This window comes from Erinaceus europaeus, chromosome 3, assembly GCF_950295315.1.
Source record: "Erinaceus europaeus chromosome 3, mEriEur2.1, whole genome shotgun sequence".
NCBI classification, from domain to species: Eukaryota; Metazoa; Chordata; class Mammalia; order Eulipotyphla; family Erinaceidae; genus Erinaceus; species Erinaceus europaeus.
The window spans coordinates 88943890-88965209 of NC_080164.1; the positions used below are offsets into that span (position 1 = coordinate 88943890).

A 21320-nucleotide genomic window follows, 5' to 3' on the forward strand; every position below is an offset into this window, starting at 1 on the left:
TACACTACAAATCCAATGCTCCTGTGGCCATTTTTTTTTTTTTTGGGGGGGGGGAATAGGACAGAAAGACATTGAGAGAGGAGGGGAAGATAGAGATGGCAAGAGAAAGATAGGCACCTGCAGGCCTGCTTCACCGCTTGTGAGGCCACCACCCTGAAGGTGGGGAGCCAGGGCCTCAAACTGGTATCCATGTGCTGGTTCTTGCACTAAGTACTATGTGTGATTAACCCAGAGCACCATTGCCCAACCCCCAAGAAACCTTAATTTCTGTTCATTTTTGTCCTAGAAGTATCATAGAGGGGAATCATAAAATACTCAGAATGCTGTTTAGTAATTAGAATAAAGATAGTCAGGGTCAGATGGTAGCTCACCCCATGAGAACACACATTACCATGGGGGACGGAACCAAGCTTCAAGCCCTAGTCCCCACCTGCAGGGAGGAAGCTTGACAAGTAGTAGATCAGTGCTGCAGGTGTTTCTCTTCCCATCTCCAGCTATTTCTCATTCTCTATCAAAAAAGAAAGAAGGAAAGGAAGGAGGGAGGAAAAAGAAAATAAAGAGCAGCTGTGTTTCTCTCCTCTCCTCTCCCGGGTCAACTAGGAATACCAAAGGAGACCACCAGGGACTGCAACAAGACAGGAATAGATGACTTTAGGAACCCACCAAACTACTGGTGAGTGCAAACACATGTGGCTCGTGGACAAAGAGAAGCCTAAGGAGAGATTGAGTGGCTGGTAACAGTGCAGCAGTTTGCCAGTTAAGGCACCATCTCCTGTACGTTTTACCAACAAAAAGACAGCTGAAGAGAGGAGGGGACTCCCCTAAAACTCACCAAATGCAACTGTGAGTCTCCATTGCTATACTGCCCTCAGAAGCTAGAGCAGCAGGGGGGGGGGCGGGGGGGGAGGCGGGGAGGCCCTGTGCTGACATCTGGGAACAGAGAACTGACCAAAAAACTCAGGAGAAGAACTACACTACTTCGGTGGCCTAGCAGTGAGGCTGTATAGTGGGAGCCTTTCCACACTGTTCTGCTGATGAGAATATGGTGAATCCTTTATTTGTGCTGGCACCTCAGAGTTGGGTGAGAGAGCAGCAGTTTGGGCCACGTGGAGGTAGCAAAAATGGCCGCCTCGCACAGCAACCTTCCCTGTGTCTAATCACTGAAGTGAAAGGCGGGCAAGAGAACGAGGGGCAGAAGAAGAAGGGCTTTTATGGGAATAGCTCTTGAGAGAATGGGAAGGGGGAGGAGTAACCATAGCACTCCAACTATCGCAGGGGAATTGACAATGCCCTGAGGGCACAACATGGCAGACCAGGCGCTCCGAGAATGTCCCAACTCTTGGGGAACTAGCAATAGCCTGAGGGGACAACATGGCAGATGTGACTGCATCTGCACAATTTCCCAGCAGTTCACTAGCTGACCAAAGTATATGTGTTGCCTGAGCACTTGTTCTCTTCAGAGAACAATCTGTGAACTGAGAACTGTTTATTAAACTGTGAAGTGTTTATTAAAAGTTACTCAGATGGTTCAACTAAATTTAGAAGTATATGTTTAACACCGGTACAACCCAGTTGTAAAACAAAAAGTTCCATCCAGCAACTTAACTTGTTCTCTATGACTCTTGTTAATGCATGATTTATTTGTACAGTTGTTTTGGAATTATATAAATACTTATTTTTTCAGAATCAATTTTGAAAGAAGACAGATTAAGTAATAAAGATAATTCAGCATTTTTTTTTAATTTAAAAGAATGGTAGCTTATATGTTTGTTCCAACAATGTTACTACTATTCAGACAGTTCTGGTTTCTCACTTTGGTGATTCAGAGGCTGTTTATTAGTGTGCTAATAAAATCAAGGTAATCCTTTTTAATACATATTTTATTTTGAACACATTGGCATCAGAACATGTCACCACTTATTTGCCGTTCTTTAACTCAAATGGGTCTTGTTATTTAAATATCATTTTATTGAGGGTTAATGCTTTACAGTATAGTTGTTGACACATAAGTACAATTTTTCATCTTCCCATGAAAAAGTGCAAAACACTCTTACCACCATCTTAGGTCCTTTTTACCATCATGCACCAGGACCCCAAGCCTCCCACCCCCCACCCTCTCTGCCACCTTCCCTACAGTCCTTTGCTTTGGTGCAATACACCAAACCCAGTCCAAATTTTGCTTTGTGTTTTTCCTTTCTGTCTTTGTTTCTTAAGTTCCACCTACAAGTGAGATCATCCCATATTTATCCTCCTTCTGGTTTATATCATTTAACGTGATTCCTTCAAGCTCCATCCAAGGTGAAGTGAAGAAGGTGACATCATCATTCTTTATAGATGAGCATTATTCCATTGTGTATATACACCCCAACTTTCTCAGCCACTCATCTGTCATTGGACACCTGAGTTGCTTCCAATTTTGAACTGTTACAATTGTGCTGCTATGAACATAGGTATATACAAATCTCCTTAATATATATTCACAGAAAAGGAAGTTTTGGATCATAGAGTAGGTCCATTTCTAGCATTCTGAGTAATCTCCAGACAGTTCTTCACAAGGGTTGGACTAATTTGTATTTCCACCAGCAGTGTAGAAGAGTCCCTATACCACCACCACAACCTCTCCAGTATTGTTTGTTACTGTCCTCTTTACTGTATAACATTCTCATAAAGGTAAAGTCATGTCTCTTTTTTTCTGTCATTATTTGCATTTCTCTGGTGACTTTAAGCATTTTTTCATATGTCTGTTGACCTTTTGGATCTCTTTTTTGGTGAATATTCTGTTCATATCCTCTCCCCATTGTTGGATGGGGTACTGTGGTTGCTGAGTTTGGTGAGCCCTTTATGTATTGGATTGTCAGACAGTCATGGTGCACTTTTGTATAGAAAAATACATCATTTTGGAGTATGGCACCACAGTAAAAATCTCTGGGTGGAGGGTGAGGGTAGATGTTCAGCTTCACTAGGGAAACAGACCTCTGATAGTGGGAATTGTGTTAATATACACTTCTATTAAGTTATAGTCTTGTAAATCAGTATTTAATTAATATGAGAGGGGGAAAATGGATCAAATGGTTCAAACTTTTTGATGCCCAGGCCATAACTCTGAGTATATGTTCCTTCAGTTTAAGTACATAAAACTTCAAATTAGTAATCAGACTGAATTTTAACGGGGGGGTCAAATTGTTAATACATTTCTTTCTTTCTTTCTTTTTTTTTTGCCTCCAGGGTTATTGCTGGGGCTCAGTGCTTACACCATAAATCCACTACTCCTGAAGGCTATTTCCCCCCTTTTGTTGCCCTTTTTGTTTTATTGTTGTTGTGGTTATTATTGTTGTTGTTACTGATGTCATTGTTGCTGGATAAAACAGACAGAAATGAAGAGAAGAGGGGAAAACAGAGAGGGGGAGAGAAAGATAGACACCTGCAGACCTACTTCACCACTTGTGAGGTGACCCCGTTGCAGGTGGGGAGCCAGGGGCTCAAACGGGGATCCTTACACCAGTCCTTGAGCTTTGCGCCACGTGCACTTAACCTGTTACACTACCACCAGGCCCCCTGTTAATACATTTCTATTAATGACTTGTTCTTTGAAATATTAAATCTCTTAAAAGCTTAGACCAGAGTAGCCTTATTCTTCGTCTTTCTCCTCTAGTCCTTTTGACGCCGCTCCGTTTTTGTCATCCTCTGGCCGGCAGGCTCCTGGAGACCCAACACCATGCCTTCAATTAAGTTACAGAGTTCTGATGGAAAAATATTTGAAGTTGATGTGGAAATTGCCAAACAATCTGTGACTATCAAGACCATGTTGGAAGATTTCGTAATGGATGATGAAGGAGATGATGATCCAGTTCCCCTACAAAATGTTAATGCAGCAATATTAAAAAAGGTTATTCAGTGGTGCACCCATCACATGGATGACCCTCCTCCTCCTGAGGATGATGAGAATAAAGAGAAGTGAACAGATGATATCCCTGTTTGGGACCAAAAATTCCTGAAAGTTGACCAAGGAACACTTTTTGAACTTATTCTGGCTGCAAACTACTTAGACATCAAAGGTCTGCTTGATGTCACTTGCAAGACTGTTGCCAATATGATCAAGGGGAAAACTCCTGAGGAGACTTGTAAGACCTTCAATATAAAAAATGGTTTTACTCCCAACAACAAAAGTCCTGGACCAGATAACTTCACAAACGAATTCTACAAAACCTTCAGGAAATAGTTAATACCCATACTCCTAAAGCTTTTCCGTAAGATTGAAGAAACAGGGACACTCCCTTCCACCTTCTATGAAGCCAGCATCACTCTGATACCAAAAGCAGATAGAGACACAACAAAAAAGGAAAACTACAGACCAATATCTCTGATGAACATAGATGCCAAAATATTAAACAAGATCTTGGCCAACTGGATACCGCAGCATATCAAAAAGATTGTTCATCACAACCAAGTGGGATTCATCCCAGGAATGCAAGGCTGGTTCAACATATGTAAGTCTACAAATGTCATTAACCACATCAATAAAAGCAAAGCCAAAAACCACATGATTATTTCAACAGATGCAGAGAAATCCTCTGACAAAATTCAACACCCATTCATGCTCAAAACTCTACAAAAAATGGGAATAGATGGGAAATTCCTCAAGATAGTAGAATCCATATATAGCAAACCAACAGCCAACATCATACTCAATGGACAGAAGTTGAAAGCATTTCCCCTCAGATCAGGGACTAGACAGGGCTGCCCACTATCACCATTACTCTTCAACATCGTACTGGAAGTTCTTGCCATAGCAATCAGGCAAGAGAAAGAAATCAAAGGAATACAGATTGGAAGGGAAGAAGTCAAACTCTCACTATTTGCAGATGACATGATAGTATACATAGAAAAACCTAAAGAATCCAGTAGAAAACTACTGGAAGTTATTAGGCAGTATAGCAAGGTGTCAGGCTACAAAATCAATGTACAAAAATCAGTGGCATTTCTCTATGCAAAAACTAAAACGGAAGAAGAAGACATCTAGAAATCATTCCCATTCACTGTTGCAACAAAATCAATAAAATACCTAGGAGTGACCAAAGAAGTGAAAGACTTGTATACTGAAAGACTTGTATACTGAAAACTATGAGTCACTCTTCAAGGAAATAGAAACTGATAACAAGAAATGCAGGGAGTCGGGCTGTAGCGCAGCGGGTTAAGCGCAGGTGGCGCAAAGCACAAGGACCGGCATAAGGATCCCAGTTCGAACCCCAGCTCCCCACCTGCAGGGGAGTCGCTTCACAGGTGGTGAAGCAGGTCTGCAGGTGTCTATCTTTCTCTCCTCCTCTCTGTCTTCCAATCCTCTCTCCATTTCTCTCTGTCCTATCCAACAACAATAACTACAACAATAAAAAAAACAAGGGCAACAAAAGGGAATAAATAAAAATAAATTAAATAAATAAATAAAAAATAAAGAAATGGGAAGACATCCCATGCTCATGGATTGGAAGAATAAATACCATCAAAATGAATATTCTCCCCAGAGCCAATATACAAATTTAATGCGATGCCCATCAAAGTTCCACCAAGCTTCTTTGAGAAAACAGAACAAAAACTACAATCATTTATATGGAACCAGAAATCACCTAGAATTGCCAAAACCATCTTGAGGAAAAGAAACAGAAATGGAGGCATCACACTCCCAGATCTCAAACTATATTATAATGCCATCACCATCAAAACAGCCTGGTACTGGAACAAAAATAGGTACACAGACCAGTGGAACAGAATTGAAAGCCCAGATCTAAACCCCCATATCTATGGACATCTAATCTTTGATAAGGAGGCCCAAAGTATTAAATGGAAGAAGAAGGCTCTCTTCAATAAATGGTGCTGAGAAAACTGGGTTATAACATGCAAAAGAATGAAATTGAACCACCTTATCTCACCAGAAACAAAAATCAACTCCAAATGGATCAAAGACCTGGATGTTAGACCAAAAACAATCAAATACTTAGAGGAAAACATTGGTGAAACACTTTCCCACCTAAACCTCAAGGACATCTTTGATGAAACAAACCCAATTGCAAGGAAGGCTAAAGCAGAAACAAACCAATGGGACTACATCAAATTGAAAAGCTTCTGCACATCCAAAGAAACTATCACACAAACAAAGAGACCCCTCACAGAATGGGAGATCTTCACATGCCAAACATCAGACAAGAGACTAATCACCAAAATATACAGAGAACTCAGCAAACTTAGCACCAAAAAAGCAAATGACCCCATCCAAAAATGGGCAGAGGATATGAACAAGACACTCACTTCAGAGGAGATCCAAAAGGCTAACAAACATATGAAAAACTGTTCCAGGTTGCTGATTGTCAGAGAAATGCAAATAAAGACTACATTGAGATACCACCTCACTCCTGTGAAAATGGCATACATCAAAAAGGACTGCAGCAATAAATGTTGGAGAGGCTGTGGGGACAGAGGAACCCTTCTACACTGCTGGTGGGAATGTAAATTGGTCCAGCCTCTCTGGAGAGCAGTCTGGAGAACTCTCACAAGGCTAGACATAGACCTTCCATATGACCCAGTAATTCCTCTCCTAGGGATATACCCCAAGGATTCCATAATGCCCAACCAAAAAGATGTGTGTACATCTATGTGCATAGCAGCACAATTCATAATAGCTAAAACCTGGAAGCAACCCAGGTGCCCAACAGCAGATGAGTGGCTGAGAAAGCTGTGGTACATATATACATGGAATAATATGCAGCTATTAAGAACAATGAGCCCATCTTATCTGACCCATCTTGGACAGAGCTAGAAGGAATTATGTTAAGTCAGCTAAGTCAGAAAGATAAATATGATTATGGCATGTCCCCACTCATCAACAGACGTTGAGAAAGAAGAACAGAAAGGGAAACTAAAAGCAGGATCTGATTAAATCGAGAACAGGGCACCAATGTAAAAACACTGTGGCGAAGGGGAGGGTGGCCATTGGGCTTCCCGGCACGACGGAGGGGTTGGGGAGGTGGCGGGGGTGGGTGGTGGGGAGGGGACACAGTCTTTTGGTGGTGGGAGTGGTGTTTATGTACAATCCTATTAAAGTGTAAGCATATAAACCACTATTTAATTAATATGAGAGGCGAAAATTTGATGATATGTCTAGAACTTCTTAAAACACAGAATCTTTTTAATATATAGGCTGTCTTTGATATGTTGTCTCTCCCAAAAGCCTAGACCAGGGAGAACAGAAGCAACTGGTAGCACAGCTATATACAAGATGCTGGGTATTATACCCCAAACCCTAACAAAGGGACTTTCCAAAGTTAACCCTATCACCAAATAATGTGACGATAATAACTATCCATTGTCTTCTTGAACGCTAAGACAACAGGAACCTCACATTTCCACTATTGAGCCTATATTTCCCCCAGTCCTGGAACCTTAGGGTGGGGCCCACTTTTCTGCATGCTGCTCTCAATTCAAATAAAATAATATTGCATCCGCAGATCGCAACCTAATCAACGCAACGAGTGCCACCCCAGCATGCTTCACTTCAGACTGTGACCAGAGACTTCAGGTGTGGTATGACAACCCTTCAGCTTCATCACTCAGGTGAGACCTTTCCTTTAATAGTATTCTCTAATTCCATTCCAGGTGGTCCACTCCCCAATAAAATCCCCAAACCTAGGTATAGTCCAGGTCCCCTGAGATAGAGCATAGGTTCACTCGTGCCCATAAACTAGGGGGAAAATATACCTGAAAGCAGAAGTACACAAGAGCATGCAGGGAATACCCCCCAACACCTCATATGCACTATTCCAGTCTTTAGGTCCATGATTGCTCAACAATTTGTTTGGCTTTGTATGTTAACTCTCTTTTCAGCCACCAGGTTCTGGATGCCAGCAAGATGCTGACCAGACTTCCCTGGACAGACGACCCCATCAATGTGTACTGGAGCTCCGCTTCCTCAGAGCCCCACCCTACTAGTGAAAGAGAGAAGCAGACTGGGAGTATGGATTGACCAGTCAACGCCCATGTTCAGCGGGGAAGCAATTACAGAAGCCAGACCTTCCACCCTCTGCAACCCACAACAACCCTGGATCCATACTCCCAGAGAGATAGAGAGTGGGAAGGCTATCAGGGGAGGGGATGGGATATGGAGATCAGGTTATGGGAATTGTGCGGAATTGTACCCCTCTTATTCTATGGTTTTGTTAATGTCTCCTTTCTTAAATAAAAAATATATATACTAAAAAAAAATCCTAAAAAAAATGGTTTTACAGAAGAAGAAGAAGAAGAAGAAGAAGAAGAAGAAGAAGAAGAAGAAGAAGAAGAAGATGGAGAAGAAGAAGAAGAAGAAGAAGAAGAAGAAGAAGAAGAAGAAGATGGAGAAGAAGCAGCCCAGGTATGCAAAGAGAACCAGTGGTATGAAGAGAAGTGAAATGCTGTGCCTGATACTGTAACACTGTAAGGATTGTTCCAAATACTAGTTGCACTGCTCTGTCCATAACTGTTAATATTAGACAAACAGTAGACAAATGCAGCAGCAAATCAATTGTATTAACAGAATATTGTCTTTGCATGTGTAGTTTTGAGTACAGACTCCAGACTTATGGCTGAGTTTTTCATAGTATGATCAAAAGTTTTTTTTTTTTTCTTCTGAATAAAACTGAACTGTGGGTTCTCTAGAGAAAGTGACATTTTGGGCTTCCTCTCTTTTTGTAAAGCAATTTCTGCCTGGTTTATTGTCCAGTTAACTTTAATGATCTGATCTTTTAAAAAGTTGACATTGTGAATAAAAGCAAGTTGCAAAAAAAAAAAAAAAAACTTAGACCAAGGAGGACAGAAGCAACTGGTGGTGTTCCTTTAGAAGATACAGCTATATGTAAATAGCATAAAAGGACATAAATTATGGTGAGGTCTTGTATGGTATAGCAAATCCTAATAATGGGATTTTCAAAGTTAACTCAATTGCCAAATAATTTGGTTATAGCAATAACTTATCTATTGCCTTCTTAAACCCTTAGACAGCAGGAACCTTCCCTTTTCTCTATAAAGCCCACATTTCTCCCAGTCCTGCAACCTATAGGGTAGGGCTCACCTCCCTGCATGCTTCTCTCAATTCATACCAACTGAAACTGCATCTGCTGATCCCAACTTAAGCAAAGCAACCAGTACCACCTCAGCATGCTTCAGACTGTGTCCAGAGACATCAGGTGTAGAATGTCAACCCTTCAACTTCATTGCTCTGATGAGACCTTTCCTAGCTCATAGGACTCCTTAATTCCATTTGAGGTGGTGTACTTCTTAACAAAACCTCAAACCTAGATATAGACCAGGGCCCATGAGATAGGGCATATGTACGTGTATCCATAAGTTAGGGAAAACATATACCTTAAAGCAAAAGTGTACGATAGTTTGCAGTGAATCAACAAATGAAGCAAACAAGTAAAAAGACCTAAAAAGACACCATAAAGTACCTAATGAAATAGTTTCTACTTAGACCCTAAGTAGAAACCCTAAGTTTCTACCCTCCTCACTTACCTCCTATTAAACTTTCCTCAATCACTCCAAAGCTAGCCTTGTAAGACAAAATAAGGACTTAAAAAACTGAATAAGGGCAAGAGATTGGCATACTTTAATGATGACTCTTTAGTCACTATCAGGCCACGCCATCATCTGGGGCCCTACTTAGGGAATCCTGGGACTCCCACACAGACATGATGGGCCTAGACCTCCAACAGTTCCCTCTCTCCACTGTCACTGGTCATCTTCATCAGGAACAACATAATGGACCCCTTTGTGGGCCCCTATAGGAACTTGCCCTCAATGTGAATCAACAATGGCAGAGACTCTTCCATTCTCCAAAGGGAGGTTGGATAACATACTCTACCTACCACCCGAGGAAGATGGGTCCTGAAATTGGTGCACCCTGGAATGTTCCTAACCATGACCACAGAATGAGAACTCAAACCTATAGGGATACAGAGGTTGCATAGGCTCCTGTGCTGAATATAGGCCCCAGAACAAATTGATGGGATAGTCAACAATATTTATGTACTTTTCCCATACTGGGGAGCTATTATCTTCCCTGATCTATATTTCTAGGCCTATTTCCAACTATGACAACATCTCCCCAGACAATAACCTGGGTCCACCTGCATATCAGATGTCAGATTCAGGCAAAAACTAGGAAAGTCATGGGCCCCTTGGAATATACTTAAAATAGACCTACTAGCTTTTTTCCAAAACAAAGACCCCAAATCCTCATCTGCAATAGTCCAGCCTTTAGGTTCATGATTAGTCAACAATTTGTTCTGCTTTATATCTTAACTCTTTTTCAGCCACCAGGTTCCAGATGCTATGATGATGCCAACCTGACTTCACTGGGCAGACAACCTCACCAATGTGTCCTGGAATCTACCTCCCCAGCGCTCTTGCCCCACTAGGGAAAGAGAGAGGCAGGCTGGGAGTGTGGATTGACCTGCCAATGCCCATGTTCAGTGGGAAACAATTACAGATGCCAGACCTTCCACCTTCTGCACCCCATAATATTCATGGGTCTATCCTCCCAGAGGGATAAAGAACAGGAAAGTTTTCAAGGGAGGGGATTGGATACGAAGTTCTGGTGGTAGGAACTGTGTGGAAATGTGCCCCTCTTATCCTATAGTCTTGTCAATATCTCCATTTTATAAACATAAATTTTAAAAAAGAAATAAAAATACATCATGACTATTCTGACAACCCAATATTTTGGTTATATATCTTTTTTCTGATAAAAGGCATGTAATGATCTTCGGGAGAAGATCTTTAAGGAGTCTCTGTCTGGTTGGTGGTTCCTTTTGCCATATTTGATGTAGTCCCCTTGGTTTAGTTTTGGTTTTGTTGACATTGCAATTGGACTTGAGTCATGGAAGATGCCTTTAAAACTTAGGTCAAAAAGAATTCTACAAGGCTTGGTCACAGCACACCAGGTTGAGCACACACATTATCATGCACAAGGACCTAGGTTCAAACCCCTGCTACAGAGCAGAAGCCTCACAAGTGGTGAAGCTGCTGCAGATGTTTCTTTCCCTCTCTATCTTCCCCCCTCTCAAATTCTCTCCACATTTCTTACATTTTCTTTATTTATTATTGGAGAGAGAGAGAGAGAGAGAGAGAAACTGAAAGAGAGGGAGAGAGAGAGAGACCTGCAGCTCTATGTCACCACTTGTGAAGCTTTCTACCTGCAGGTGGGGTCTAGAGGCTTGAACCTGACTCCTTGCACACTTTGGTGTGTACACTTATCCAGTTGTGCCACCACCTGGCCCTCAAGAAAGTTTTTTTTAAATAAAGAGTTCTTAAAAAAAAAGTTCTGGGGTGGATATATAGCATAATGGTTATACAAAGAGACTCTCATGCCTGAGGGATAGTTCCAGGTTCAATCCTCTGCACCACCATAAACCAGAACTGAGCAGTGCTCTGGTAAAAATAATAATAATATACAGGTCCAAGAAGGATGACAGAGGTCCTAGTGGGGGTTGTATTGTTATATGGAAAACTTAGAAATGGTATGCATGGGGGCCAGGTGGTAGTGCACCTGGTTGAGTGCATGTATTACAGTGCGCAAGGGCCCGGGTTCAAGCCCCCAGTCCCCACCTGCAGAGGGAAAGCTTTGCGAATGGTGAAGCAGTGCTGCAGGTGTCTCTCTGTCTCTCTCCCTCTCTATCACCCCCTTCCTTCTTGATTTTTGGCTGTCTCTATCCAATAAATAAAGATTTAAAAAAAAGAAAGTGTATGCATGTACAAACTTTTGTATTTACTGCTGAATGTAAAATATTAATTCCCCAATAAAGAAATTAAAATTAAAAATAAATAATAATAATAAAATAACAGAGTTCTACCAATGTTTTCCTTTAAATATTTTGTGGTTTCTAGTTTAACATCCAAATCCTCGATCCATTTGGAGTTAACTTTTTTATTTGGTGAAATGTAATGGTCCAGGTTCATTCTTCTCATGTTTCAGCCTAATTTTCCCAACACCATTTGTTGAATAGACTCTCCTTTCTCCATTTAATGTCTGGGTCCTCTTGTCCTCTTGTCAAAAATTAGATGTTTACTATGCAGCTATCAAGAACAATGAACCCACCTTCTCTGACCCATCTTGGACATATGAAGCCAAACAAATTGTTGAGCAATCATGGACCCAAAGCTTGGAATAGTGGAGAGGAAGTGTTAGGGAGATACTCACTGCAAACTCTAGTGTACTTCTGCTTTCAGGTATATATTTTGCAGTAGTTTATGGATACGTGTGAACATATGCTCTCTCTCACAGAAACTGGTGTATATCTAGGTTTTGGGACTTTGTTGGAAAATGAACCACATGAGATGGAATTAGAGTATACTATGAAAGGAAAGGTCTCACCCAAGTAATGAAGCTGAAGGGTTGTCATTCCACACGTGAAGTCTCTGGACACAGTCTGAAGTGAAGCATGTTGAGGTGGCAATCATTGTGTTGGTTAGGTTGTGATCGGCAGATGCAATATTATTTGATATGGATTGGGAGAGGCATACGGGAAAGTGGGCCCTATCCAATGGTTCCAGGACTAGGGGAAGTAGAGGCTCTATAGTGGAGATGTGAGGTTCCTGCTGTCTTAGGGTTCAAAAAGACAATCGATAGTTAAACCACTCCTATGTTCATAGCAGCACAATTCATAATAGCTAAAACCTGGAAGCAACCCAGGTGCCCAACAACAGATGAGTGGCTGAGAAAGCTGTGGTATTTATACACAATGGAATACTATGCAGCTATCAAGAACAATGAACCCACCTTCTCTGACCCATCTTGGACAAAGCTAGAAGGAATTATGTTAAGTGAGCTAACAGAAAAATAAAGATGAGTATGGGATGATCCCACTCATCAACAGAAGTTGAGTAAGAAGATCTGAAAGGGAAACTAAAAGCAGGACCTGACCAAATTGTAAGTAGGGCACCAAAGTAAAAACCCTGTGGTGAGGGGTAGACATGCAGCTTCCTGGGCCAGTGGGGGGTGGGAGTGGGTGGGAGGGATGGGTCACAGTCTTTTGGTGGTGGGAATGGTGTTTATGTACACTCCTAGCAAAATGTAGACATATAAATCAGTAGTTAATTAATATGAGAGGGGGAAAATCAATTGTATGTCTCAAAGTTTTTCAAAACACAAACTGAATCTTTTTAATATATAGGCTGTGTGTTTGATATGCGGACTCTCTCAAAAGCCTAGACAAAGTAGATCAAAAACAACCAGTGGCACAGCTATTTACAAGATACTGGGTACTGTACAGCAAACCATAACAAAAGGACTTTTCAAAGTTAACCCAATTACCAAATAATGTGATGATAACATTAACTATCGATTGTCTTTTTGAACCCTAAGACAGCAGGAACCTCACATCTCCACTATACAGCCCCTACTTCCCCCAGTCCTGGAACCCTTGGATAGGGCCCACTTTCCCGTATGCCTCTCCCAATCCATATCAAATAATATTGCATCCGCCGATCACAACCTAACCAACGCCACGAATGCCACCTCAACATGCTTCACCTCAGACTGTGTCCAGAGACAACCCTTCAGCTTCATTACTCGGGTGAGACCTTTCCTTTTATAGTACACTCTAATTTCATCTCAGGTGGTTCACTTTCTAACAAATTCCCAAAACCTAGATATAGACCAGTTTCTGTGAGAGAGAGCTTATGTTCACACGTATCCATAAAGTACTGCAAAATATATACCTGAAAGCAGAAGTACACTAGAGTTTGCAGTGAGTATCTCCCTAACACTTCCTCTCCACTATTCCAAGCTTTGGGTCCATGATTACTCAACAATTTGTTTGGCTTTGTATGTTAACTCTCTTTTCAATCACCAGGTTCCAGATGCCATCAGGATGCTAGCCAGGCTTCCCTGGATTGAAGACCCCACCAATGTGTCCTGGAGCTCAGCTTCCCCAGAGACACACCCTACTAGGGAAAGAGAGAGGCAGACTGGGAGTATGGACCGACCAGTCAATGCCCATGTTCAGCAGGGAAGCAATTACAGAAGCCAGACCTTCTACCTTCTGCAACCCTCAATGACCCTGGGTCCATGCTCCCAGAGGGATAGAGAATGGGAAAGCTATCAGGGGAGGGGGTGGGATATGGAGATTGGGTAGTGGGAATTGTGTGGAGTTGTACCCCTCCTACCCTATGGTTTTGTTAATTAATCCTTTCTTAAATTAAAAAATTAAAAAAAAAATTAGATGTTCATGGGTGGGTTTTTTGTTTGTTTGTTTTTCTTTTTGCTTCCAGGGTTAATGCTGGGCTTGGTGACTACACTATGAATTCACTTCTCCTGGAGGCCATTTTTCCCATTTTGTTACCCTTGTTGTCACTGTTATTATTGTTGTCATTGCTGTTGTTGGAGAGAGAAATCGAGAGAGGAGGGGAGACAAAGAGAGGGAGAGAAAGATAGACACCTGCAGACCTGCTTCACCACTTGTGAATCTACCCCCCCCCCCCAGCAGGTGGGAAGCCAGGAGCTTGAGCTGGGATCCTTTTATCGGCCCTTGTGCTTTGTGCCATGTGCACTTAACCCACTGTGCTACTGTATGACCCCCCCCTTTTTTTAAACTCATATATACCTTAGTGAATTCAAATTTACCATCACAGAGGCCAGAGGAAAATAACTCAGCTGGTGGAGTGCTGGAATGTGCCTGAGATTCCTGGTTCAGTTTTTGGCACCACCTGTACCGGAGTGGTATTTCGGCTTTCCCCTTTCTCTTTTGCTCCCTCTCTCTTTCCTAAAATTCCTTCATATCAAATAAACAAAATATGTATTTTCGAATAATTGCCATCACAAATGCTATTAAAATGTTTTTCATATTCCTTTCTTAGAATTTTTATTATATTTGTTTATTTATTGGGTAGAGATAGCCAGAGATTGAGAGGAAGGAGGAGATAAAGAAACAGAGACACCTGCAACTCTGCTTCACCACTCACAAAGCTTTCCCCCTGCAGATGAGGACCAGAGGCTAGAACCTGGGTCAGTTCACATTGTAACATGTGCGCTCAACAAAGTGTGCCACCACCCAGCCCTTCCATATTTCTAAAATAATGACGAGAGTATCCCGGGAGGTGGTACAGTGGCTAGAGCACTGAACTTGCAAAAGTCAGATGATGAGAACATTTAATAGCAAAAACCTTAAAAGCCCTAAGGATGACTTAGGGGCAGGGCGTGGGCATAGCACAGTGGATAAAGTCTTGGACTCCATTCTCTTTCATTTAATAAATAAACAAACAATTTTAATGACCAACTGTCTTATAATCATTATTAAAGTGTTTCAAAGTCTTTTTTTTAACAAAAGCATTGTTTTCAATGACATTTAAGAAAAGATTGTACTCAGATGAGTGGCTGAGCAAGTTGTGGTATATATACGCAATGGAATACTACTCAGCTATTAGAAACGGTGATTTCACCATTTTCAGCCCCACTTGGATGGAGCTTGAAAAAATCATGTTAAGTGAAATAAATCAGAAACAGAAGGATGAATATGGGATGATCTCACTCACAGACAGAAGTTAAAAAAGAAGATCAGAAGAGAAAACCGAAGTAGAACCTGAACTGGAATTGGTGTATTACACCAAAGTAAGACTCTGAGGTGGGGTTGGGGGTGGAGAGTATAGGTCCTGGAAAAGGATGACAGAGGACCTAGTGGGGGTTGTATTGTTATGTGGAAAACTGAGAAATATTATGCATGTACAAACTATTGTATTTACTGTTGACTGTAAAACATTAATCCCCCAAAGACATTTAAAAACTAAAGAAAATATCATACTAATACTTCCTTTCTCAGACAGGAAGCAATTACAACATAATTATAATTGCAGAAACCAGACCTTCTACCTTCTGCACCCCATAATGACCCTGGGTCCATGCTCCCAGAGAGATAAATAACAGGAAAGCTATCAGGGAAGAGGATGGGATACAGAGTTCTGGTGGCAGGAATTGTGTGGTGTTGTACCCCTCTTATCCTATGGTTTTTGTCAGTGTCTCCTTTTTATAAATAAAATTTTTTTTTAAAAGAAAGAAAGAGAAGGAAAAAGAAAATTGTCTCTAAGCCTTTGTGTAAAACCTATGGTGGTTATTAACAGGCACTATAGAGAGGACAATTGGAATGGAATGGGGAGTAGTTCAAAACTTTGGTGGTGGGTGCAATGTGGACCTATAACCTTGTAATCTTATAGCCCTGTAAACCATGATTAAATCACTACTAATTTATTTAATTAGTCTACCTGGGTTGGGTGGTGGCACAACCAGTAAAACACAAAAGTTACCATGAAATAGGACCAGGTTCAAGTCCCCATCTCCCACCTGCAGGAGGAAAGCTTCACAAGCAGTGGTGCCAAATTTCAGGTACCTCTTTCTCTCTCCTTCTCTCTCCCCATCTCTCTCCCTTCTTCTCTCTATATATAATAATTAAAATTTTAAAAATATATAAAAATGTGTAAAAACTAATGTATCCAAACATAAAAGAGAACACAAGATTAAAATAATTTGTGGAGTGGGGGCCTGGTGGTGGGTTCCAGCTCCCACTCCCTAACTGCAATGTGGAAGCTTCACAAGAAGTGAAGCATGGGGAGTCGGGTGGTAGCGCAGCGGGTTAAGTGCACATGGTGTGAAGTGCAAGGACCATCGTAAAGATTCCAGTTCGAGTCCCAGCTCCCCACCTGTAAGGGAGTCTGGTTTGAGCCCCAGCTCCCCACCTGCAAGGGAGTCGCTTCACAAACGGTGAAGTAGGTCTGCAGGTGTCTATCTTTCTCTCTCCCTTTCCGTCTTCCCTTCCTCTCTCCATTTTTCTCTGTCCTAAATTTAAAAAAATTTTAAAAAGTGAAGCAGGTTTCTCTTTCTCTCTCTTTCTTTCTTTCTCTGTACCTCCCCCACTCCTCAATTTTTCTGTGTCCTATCTAATAAAAAAGAAAGGAAAGGAAAAACAACAACAACAAAAGAATAAATGGCTGCTGGGAGCAGTGGATTCATAGTATGAGCTCCAAACCCCAATGATAGCCCTAGTGGCCAAAAACTTAGCTAAATAAATTAAATAATACATATAGAGTATTTCCAGCATCATTTTTCTAGTTTTACTGTCATATGAAAATGAAATATATGACTTTGCCCTTGGTGATTTTTTTAGTTAAATTTAAACTTCTCTTGATCCTAGACATGAAACATAAAAAAAATTAAAATTAAAAAATTAAACTTCTCTGAAATGGTGTTTGCAACTGCCTGATAAAATAGAATGAGGCTGTACAATTGTTTTTGTTTTTTTTTTCTTTCCCCTGAGCCTGAAATCTGATATGCAGGTGGATCCAAGTTATTGTCTGGGGAGATGAAGTCATGACTGGCAAAAAGGACTAGAAAGCTGGATCAGGGAAGAGAGTAGCTCCCAAATATGGGAAAGGTATATAAATATTGACTATAAACCCCATCGATTTGATCTGATCTGGGGCCCATATTCAGCTTAGGAGCCTATGTGACCTCTGCATCCCTATAGATCTGAGCTCACACTCTGTGGTCATAAGTAGGAATGTTCCAAGCTGCCCCAATATCAGGACCCATCTTCCTCAGGTGTAGCATAGAGTATGTTGTCCATCCTCCCTTCAGAGGATGAAACATTCTCTACCATTATTGATCCAAGTCGAGGGCAAGGTCCTATGGGGGGCCCACAAAGGGGTCCATTTTGTTGTTCCTGATAGAGATGACCGGTAACAATGGAGAGAGGGGTTTATTAAAAAAAAGAAAAAAAACTAGTATATCCACAGGCCCTTTGGAATATAACTAAAATATGCCTACTAGCTATCTACAAAATGAAGACCCCCTCCCCCAACTCTTCATCTGCACTATTCCAGCCTTTAGGTTCATGACTAGTCAACAATTTGTTTGGCTTTATATGTTAACTCTCTTTTCAGTCACCAGGTTCCAGATGCTAGTATGACACCAACCAGACTTCCCTGGACAGACAATCCCACCAATGTGTCCTGGAGCTCCGCTTCCCCAGAGCCCTTCCCCACTAGGGAAAGAGTGAGACAGGCTGGGAGTATATATCAACCTGTCAATGCCCATTTTCAGTAGGTAACTAACTACAGAAGCCAGACCTTCAACCTTCTACATCCCACAATGACCTTGGGTCCATACTCCCAGAGGGTTAGAGAATAGGAAAGCTATCAAGGGAGGGGATGGGATACAGAGTTCTGGTGGTAGGAATTATGTGGAGTTGTACCCCTCTTATCCTATGGTTTTGCCAGTGTTTCCTTTTTATTTAAAAAAAAAATGAGGTTGGAGGAGATAGCATAATGGTTATGCAAACAGACTGTCATGCCTGGGGCTCTGAAGTCCTAGGTTCAATTCTTCACACCACCATAAGCTAGAGTTGAGCAATGCTCTGGTCTCTATCTCTCTGTACCTCTCCTTCATTAAAAATAAAATACAAGAAAAAAAAAAAAAGAATGAGAACTACAGTCAGCTCATTGAAACAAACTACTTTTTCTCTGTGTTCATTTAAAAGCAAGTATTTAAATTATTACAATTTTCCCACTGTCAAAAAAGAGGGTTGATATATATATATATATGCTATATGATATATATGCTATGTATATATATATATATATACATAGCATGTGTATATATATATACATAGCATATATATAGTATGATATATATATGCTGATATATATATATCAGCAGTTAAAGCATGTACAATATCATTCCCAAGGCCAGGGGTTTATACAGGCACCAATTTTTCCCCCTTGGGGTGGAATGTTGGGTAGTACAGTCAGTGAGTTAGTCCATCCTATGATAGTCTCCAATAAGAGTTGCTTCCTCCAACCCTTCTTTCTAGGAGGATTGTATTGGCAGTCTTTCTTTCCTTTCCTTTTTCTTTTCTTTTCTTTTCTTTTCTTTTCTTTTTCAGTGCTATATGGATGCTAGGGTTAAAAACACTCTACCACAAAGCTACATCCTCAGTCTTATCAGTTCTGGTGCCAAATTTAAAAAGGTGCTGGGACAGGGGCCAGGCAGTAACACAGAGGGTTAAGTGCACATGGCACAAAGAGCAAGGACCAACGTAAAATACCCAGTTCAAGCCCCCAGCTCCCCACCTATAGGGGTGTCACTTCATAAGCGGTGAAGCAGGTCTGCGGGTGTCTATCTTTTCTCTCCCCTTCTCTGTTCTATCCAGCAACAACAACAGCAATAACAACAAGGACAACAAAAGGGAAATAATGGCCTCCAGGAGCAGTGGATTCATAGTGCAAGCACTGAGCCCCAGCAATAACCCTGTAAACTAGTTAATTAGTCATTTAATTAATTAAAAAATAATTTGAAATAAAGGTCATGGGAGAAAGAGAATATCTCTTAGGAAATGGAAAGGCACCCAGCCTTTATCTAGCAGGATTTCCTGTCTCCTGGTTTTTTTTTTCTCTTTTATAGACTTGTGCATTAAGGTCCTCAATCTTCACTCTAAATAACTTTCAGTTCAACTATTCACCTCCATCTTATTGTAGGCTTTTAAGACTTAAGTCAAACTCTCTAGAGTCAGCCTGAATGACCTTTGAATCAGTCCCCAAGGCCAGAAGTTCACCTTTTTGTTTTCAATTCATCTATTAAATGAACACAGAATCTTCCATATTCAGGGACTGCTAGTAAAACAAAGAAGGGGAACTAAAACATGGCAGACAGACTGACCAAAAGAGCTGCTACAGTGACCAGCATGAGACTTGCTTTTCAGACAGGCTGCTACCATTTACACAATCAATGTCTCATACTTCTCATCCTCCACCCACACACTTCTCTGAGCATGCTAAGACAGTGAGAAAGTAGTCCTGTCAGCTGTCAGCTATCATCCACCTCCAGATTATATGAATCAGAGAAAAATTCACTGAGGTTGAAGAAGTAGGTGCAGAGGTCTGTTCCTATCTGTGTATCCCATGACAAACATGCTTAAGACTGAAAAGAAGTGCTTCTGTCTCTGAAATGAGGGAAGAATAAATTGGAGAGCTTGATTCATGTTCCCTGGAATTTGAGGGCACATGGATTGCTGTCTCACTTTGGAAACTCTAAAAGTGAGACACTGAAGTACAATAAACAGAGATGGCCGAGGGGAGGAGAGGAGAGAAGGACTAATGGAGAAGAGATGGGGTTTCAACAACAGGCTGTGCTCATACCATTGTGGAGGCAGGGTTGGTACTCGGGATCCTGCAGGAGGGAAGAGGTCTTAGAAGGATCCCAGTCCAGTAGATATTCCAAAAGAGCATCACACTCTCAAATGCAAACCTATAAAATAGACTAGACTTTCACTGCCTGAGAATTATCTAGAAATTATGCAACCTCAGCACACAGTTTTATTCAAACTGGAGAAAGCTGTGTCCTCTAAGCTGCTTTAAATGAAGAAATGGGATAGAGTGGTGATGGGTGGGTGGGCCACATTCCTCCTGCCATCTGCTAAATCCAACATGGGGTTTTTTTGGTATTATTCATATTTATTTATTGGATAGAGACAGCCAGAAATCAAGAGGGAAGGGGGTGATAGAGAGGGAGAGAGACAGATAGACACCTGTAGTACAGATTCGCCACTCACAAAACTTTCCCCTGCAGGTGGGAACCCTGCAGGTTCAAACCCAGCTCCTTGCACACTAACATGTGTGCTCAAACAGGTGTGTCACTACCTGCTCCCCCCCAACTTGTTCTTTATCCCAGCTACACACACAAAGCTCATGTCAACCCAATGGTGCGTGAAAATTCCAGATGCTGAATAATCAGAGAACAGTCCCACAGCCTGGAGAATCTAAAGTCCAAAGATTTCTCTTTTCAACTTTTTTTTTAATTTGTATTATATTTATTTATTGGATAGAGACAGCCAAAATTTGAGAAGAAAGGAGGAGAAAAGAGGGTAAGAAAGAAAACAAAGACACCTTCAGCCCTGCTTCAGCACTTGTGAAGCTTTCCCCCTGCAGGTGGGGACTGGGGACTTGAACCCTGGTTCTTACACACTGTGATGTGTGCACTTAAACAGGTGCAAAATCACCCGGCCCCTCAACTTTTCTTTCTTTCTTGAAATAAAACCGCCCTTGTCTTTGACCCACTTCTTACCCCAGAAGCTGGAGAAGTTTCTTTTCCACTTGTTAATATTGATTTATTTACTTACTTACGGGGGGGTGGGCAGAGGGAGGGATGAGAACCTGAGCATCACTCTGACATATTGAGTGTCACTCAATTCAGAAGCAACTGTCAAAGTACAATTTACTTTCAAGGCAGTACCAGGGATCAAACTCAGCACCTTATA

The 21320-nt window shown here is 41.3% G+C and overlaps 1 pseudogene; it reads left to right on the forward strand.

Annotated features, from left to right (window-relative positions):
* The first annotated feature begins 3626 nt into the window (after positions 1-3626).
* LOC103117834 (S-phase kinase-associated protein 1-like) overlaps positions 3627-21320 on the forward strand; it is a 38504-nt pseudogene continuing 20810 nt past the window's right edge.